Source organism: Syngnathoides biaculeatus, chromosome 1, assembly GCF_019802595.1.
Source record: "Syngnathoides biaculeatus isolate LvHL_M chromosome 1, ASM1980259v1, whole genome shotgun sequence".
Lineage (NCBI taxonomy): Eukaryota > Metazoa > Chordata > Actinopteri > Syngnathiformes > Syngnathidae > Syngnathoides > Syngnathoides biaculeatus.
The window spans coordinates 3,442,138-3,448,386 of NC_084640.1; the positions used below are offsets into that span (position 1 = coordinate 3,442,138).

A 6,249-nucleotide genomic window follows, 5' to 3' on the forward strand; every position below is an offset into this window, starting at 1 on the left:
TCATCCTAGCAGACACTCTTCTGTCACATAACACACCAGACACCTTTCGCCAGCTGTTCCAACCTGCTTGGACCCGTTTCTTCACTTCCTGACCACACTCTCCATTGCTCTGTATTGTTGACCCCAAGTATTTGAAGTCGTCCACCCTCGAAATCTCTTCTCCCTGGAGCCTCACTCTTCCCCCTCTACTTTTCTCATTCACACACATATATTGTGTTTTACTTCGGCTAATCTTCATTCCTCTCCTTTCCAGTGCATGTCTCCATCTTTCCAATTGTTCCTCTGCATGCTCCCTGCTTTCACTGCATAGGACAATATCATCTGCGAACATTATGGTCCAAGGGGATTCCAGTCTAACCTCATCTGTCAGCCTATCCATTACCACTGCAAACAGGAAGGGGCTCAGAGCTGATCCCTGATGCAGTCCCACCTCCACCTTAAATTCCTCTGTCACACCTAAGGCACACCTCACCATTGTTCTGCTGCCATCATACATGTCCTGTACTATTTTAACATACTTCTCTGCCACACCACACTTACGCATGCAGTACCACAGTTCCTCTCTTGGTACTCTGTCATAGGCTTTCTCTAGATCCACAAAGACACAATGTAGCTCCTTCTGACCTTCTCTGTACTTTTCCACGAGCATCCTCAAGGCAAATAATGCATCTGTGGTACTCTTTCTAGGCATGAAACCATACTGTTGCTCGCAGATACTTACTTCTGTCCTGAGTCTAGCCTCCACTACTCTTTCCCATAACTTAATTGTGTGGCTCATCAACATTATTCCTCTATAGTTCCCACAGCTCTGAACATCCCCTTTGTTCTTAAAAATGGGAACTAGAACACTTTTCCTCCATTCTTCAGGCATCTTTTCGCCCGCTAGTATTCTGTTGAATAAGTTGGTCAAAAACTCCACAGCCATCTCTCCAAATTGCTTCCATACCTCTACCGGTATGTCAACTGCCAACTGCCTTTCCATTTTTCATCCTTTGTAGTGCCTTTCTGACTTCCCCCTTAGTAATCATTTCCACTTCCTGGCCCTTCACTCTTGCCTCTTCAACTCTTCCTTCTCTCTCATTTTCTTCATTCATCAACTTCTCAAAGTATTCTTTCCATCTATTTAGCACACTACCGGCACCAGTCAACACATTTCCATCTCTATCCTTAATCACCCTTACCTGCTGCACATCCTTCCCATCTCTATCCCTCTGTCTGGCCAACCTGTAGAGATCCTTTTCTCCTTCTTTCGTGTCCAACCTGGTGTACATGTCTTCATATGCCTCTTGTTTAGCCTTTGCCACCTCTTCCTTTGCCCTACGTCGCATCTCGATGTACTCCTTTCGCCTCTCCTCAGTCCTCTCAGTATCCCACTTCTTCTTCGCTAATCTCTTTCCTTGTATGACTCCCTGTATTTTGGGGTTCCACCACCAAGTCTCCTTCTCCCCTTTCCTACCAGATGACACACCAAGTACTCTCCTGCCTGTCTCTCTGATCACCTTGGCTGTCGTCGTCCAGTCTTCCGGGAGCTTCGGTTGTCCATCGAGAGCCTGTCTCACCTCTTTCCGGAAGGCCGCACAACATTCTTCTTTTCTCAGCTTCCACCACATGGTTCTCTGCTCTACCTTTGTCTTCTTAATCTTCCTACCCACCACCAGAATCATCCTACATACTACCATCCTATGCTGTCGAGCTACACTCTCCCCTACCACTACTTTACAGTCAGTAACCTCCTTCAGATTACATCGTCTGCACAAAATATAATCTACCTGCGTGGTTCGACCTCCGCTCTTGTAGGTCACTATATGTTCCTCCCTCTTCTGGAAATAAGTGTTCACTACAGCCATCTCCATCCTTTTTGCAAAGTCCACCACCATCTGCCCTTCAAAGTTCCTTTCCTGGATGCCGTACTTACCCATCACTTCTTCATCGCCCCTGTTTCCTTTACCAATATGTCCATTACAATCTGCACCAATCACAACTCTCTCGCTGTCTGGGATGCTCAGAACTACTTCATCTAGTTCCTTCCAGAATTTCTCTTTCAACTCTAGGTCACATCCTACCTGTGGTGCATAGCCGCTAACCACATTATACATAACACCCTCAATTTCAAATTTTAGTCTCATCACCGATCTGATACTCTTTTCACCTCCAAGACATTCTTAGCCAGCTCTTCCTTTAAAATAACCCCTACTCCATTTCTCTTCCCATCTACTCCGTGGTAGAATAATTTAAACCCTGCTCCCAAACTTCTAGCCTTACTACCTTTCCACCTGCTGTCTGGATGCACAGAATATCAACCTTTCTCCTAATCATCATGTCAACCAACTCCTGTGCTTTTCCTGTCATAGTCCCAACATTCAAAGTCCCTACACTCAGTTGTAGGCTCTGTGCATTCCTCTTTTTCTTCTGACGCTGGATCCGGTTTCCTCCTCTTCTTTGTCTTCGACCCACAGTAGCTGAATTTCCACCGACGCCCTGCAGGATAGCAGTGCCGGGGGCGGGCGTTGTTAACCCGGGCCACGAACGATCCGGTATGGGATTCTTTAGATGAACGCTCATATTTGTTTGGCACAGTTTTTACGCCGGATGCCCTTCCTGACGCAACCCTCTGCATTTATCCGGGCTTGGGACCGGCCTACGGATTGCACTGGTTTGTGCCCCCATAGGGCTGCATTCAGTTTTACACCACATGTAATATTAAAATAAAATGTGACAGCACTTGCATTGAATATCGTTAAATTGTGCAAGTTTACATCTATGCATATAACAAACTAATAGAAACTAGTACTACTATTACTATTAGATGACTATTACTAGATGATCTTCGACTTCATTTTGCTTTTACAAGCCGTGGATGGCATTGTTTTGCCATCATTTTTGGGACATGACAGGAGCTATCATACTCGAATCCTCGGCTCAGTGAGGAAAACGCATTACGCAATAGCCGACGTGTCTGTCACGAATGGTTCTGAGATTCAGGTTACTACAAAACAATGTGTTACAAGAAGGTGTGGCTTGGGACGTGAAGTTCTTTGGTTGTTTACCCGCAGGTCTGTGTCAAGGACGCCGCAGCAGGACGACCGTGTGCATTTATGGACATGGAGATACAAGTTGCTGCAGAGCCATACAGCAGGAAAGGGACTTCCGACTCAATCACAAGACATTCACAGAAAGCTGCCTTTGTGTTTGCTCAATTGTTTTTGGTTTTTCTAATTCATCCCAATTACTAAAGAAGCTCTTACAGTTCATTTCCAGATTTTAGTCAATGTGCACTGTGTGATCAGATATGTTCTGCTTACCAGTTCAGGGTGTAGCCTGCCTCTGGCACGTTGACAGCTGGGATAGACTCCAGCACTCCTGCGACCCTTATGAGGATAAGCAGCGCAGAAAATGGTTGGATGGACTAATCTCTGGTTGATGGACACCTTGATCCATTTATTGCGAAGCACTTTTCATTGTAACAGCAGCAATTCCGATAGCGTACTTTTATTTTTGCTTATTTAGCACAATGCTGTGATGTCACCACTAGTCAGCAGAGCTGCTTTAAATTTTATATTTGGGGGATAAAGTTTACAATTCTGAAGACGCACTCAGGACTACATTTTCTAGCCATTGCACTTTTATTACATTTTATTTTAATCTGGTTTGGGGGAAAAAAATCAATTAAATGTTGATTTGTTTTTTATATATTTTAAAAACAAACCTTACAGTATGTCACATGAGAGTTAGTCAAAAAGTAATGAGCCCAATTCAACATTATCTTGCTAATAATTGATTTTTTTCTGAAATGTTCATTGTTTTTCATCTATTTATTATTTTTAATGTTTTGTTTAAGCCTATTCTCAGTGGAAACAATGTTTTGAAATGTACTGCATTCTGGCATCACTACACATGAAGTTGTTTTTTTTGGGGGGGGGGCAACAACTGAGGTCAAGTGGAGGTTGTCCTTTGCGCAAGGTGAAACGTGTTTTTGCAGTCTGTTTGTGGAAGGTAGGACGAGACATTCTGCACTGTTGACAGCGCGCTCCCTCGAAGGCACGCGGGCCTTTTGCACGTATGCGCACGTTCAAGATGAACGCTGCATTCAGCTTCAGTTGGGTGGGCCTTTTATCTTGATTACTTTGTATTTTGAGACTTGTGCAACCCCAAACAGGGTTCGCACGCGCCCTAAAAGTCCCTAAAAACCCAAAATTTTCAAAGGTGCATTTAGGGGCTCCTGAAAGTCCTTAAAGATCCGCGAAAACCGGTCAAGCCCCTAAAAAGGCCTTAAATTTTAAAAAAAAAAATCAAAGGGAGGACCTCTACCGCCAAAATTCTACCTAAAAAAATTATCTTTATTTTTAAAAAATAGCGATCCGTCTGGCGTCTAAAACAGCCGTAAATTGTCAACGGAAGTCACCGTGTTGACAACTTGTCGCCATCTTGTCGATATTCCATTGTTTGTTTCCGTGAGTAGGCATTTCACTTCGTCTTCGTTACGACGTAGCGTAGTTCTTTCATCGATCCAACTTGTACCATGAGGAAGTGCATTTTTCAATATGCTTGGGTTGAAAGTAAGGAGTTCGGGAGCTGGGTTCGTCGAGATCCAAAAGATCGGCACATGTTTTACTGCCATCTGTGCAAGCAGAGTTACCCGCTTGAAAAGATGGGTGTCAAAGCGCTGGAGTCGCACCGGAAAAACAGGAGACGCGCTGATTTGGCGAAGACTCTCTCATCTTCCGTTGGTATGAATCTGTTTCTAAAATATCAAGATAGTGAAGCATCAACTTCAGGCAGTGGTACTAGCAGTGCATGCGCACCTACAGTTGTTCAGCCATCGACTTCAACCAGCCAGAAATCAGGTTTTATGAACGTAGTTCAATACACGAAGACGAAAAGGCAGAGATTGTGTGGACTTTAAAAGTGATCTGCAGCCATCACAGTTACAACTCTTGTGAAAATAATTCGAAAGCGTTTGCAGTCATGTTCCCAGACAGTGACATTGCTAAAAACCACCACTGTAGGGAAAGGAAGACTTCGTACCAGGCTACATTTGGCATCGCTGCCATCTCTACTGCCTCAAAGCCAAAAAAGCCAGAATAGAGACTGACATATCTACGCTTATTGAGAAGGCTGACAGGCTGTGTGAGGAGGCAGAAGAAAAGAGGAATCTGAGGTTTATCACCGAGGCCAATGCACTCAGAGGCAGAGCAAAGGACAAGAGAGCCACTTTGGCACCTCTGCAGCAACAAATGGAGGAGGCACTGGGTAGGCTCAAGGAGCTAGAGTAGGGGTGCTGAGACAGACATCAGTAGAAGACATTTGTGTATATAGTTGCAATTGTAGTTAGAATCTGTTTTTCTGTAGACTGTTATGTGAAGACATTGACAATGGTCATATCAATGAGAACTACCACAAGGGGCAACACGTGATCACTGTCACAGGTACTGAGGTACTGGAACATTTGATGAACCAAGAACGGTTGATGGCACCATTGGGTAAGTCTTTTTTCCTTACTCTTGATTTCCCACGATGGCCCTAAATTTTTCGTGTCAGCCCTAAATTTTTCGTGTCAGCCCCTAAGAATGCCCCTAAAAAGCCCTTAAATTTTTTGGGTCAGACTGAGTATGAACCCTGCCAAAGGAACCTGCCTAACGATTGAATTGAAATAATGCATAAAAAACATTACAGGGATTTATCCCACAAGAAATTGTCTTGAATGATAATTTTATTTTAAAATTTGTACTCATGAAAAGCCACAATATGCTCACGAGGCGGAGATTATGTAGTTGTTCTTTTCTGTTGTATTTTACCAGGTTCTACAAAAAACGATGCATTTGGAAAACTTTACTTTTATGTGAGCCCCCAGAGATGTTGTGCGTGGTCATGTGACTGCCTGCCTCCATTTGATTGGACAACTGGAGTCAAACGTCATGAATTCTTCTGTTGGATGAGTGGAACAGACTGACAGCATCTCAAGCCCAAGTGACATGCCAATGAACATTATAAAATAGATATTGTGAAGAAAAATACATATAACATTATTGACTTCAATGTCAATACTTCTTCTTCTTCTTTTCCTTTCGGCTTGTCCCGTTAGGGGTCGCCACAGCGTGTCATCTTTTGCCATCTTAGCCTATCTCCTGCATCTTCCTCTCTAACCCCAACTGCCCTCATGTCTTCCCTCACCACATCCATAAACCTTCTCTTTGGTCTTCCTCTCGCTCTTTTGCCTGGGAGCGCCATCCTCAGCAATGTCAATACGAA

General features: G+C 43.9%; 1 protein-coding gene across 1 annotated transcript in view; it reads left to right on the forward strand.

Moving 5' to 3' along the window:
- The window catches only part of gatad2b (GATA zinc finger domain containing 2B), a 78,036-nt gene extending 74,334 nt beyond the window's left edge, over positions 1–3,702 (forward strand). Inside the window, exon 13 of the transcript XR_009796378.1 lies at positions 3,054–3,702. The gene's annotated coding sequence lies outside the window, so the exon portion shown is untranslated. The remainder of the gene's footprint in view (positions 1–3,053) is intronic.
- The last annotated feature ends 2,547 nt before the right edge of the window (positions 3,703–6,249 follow it).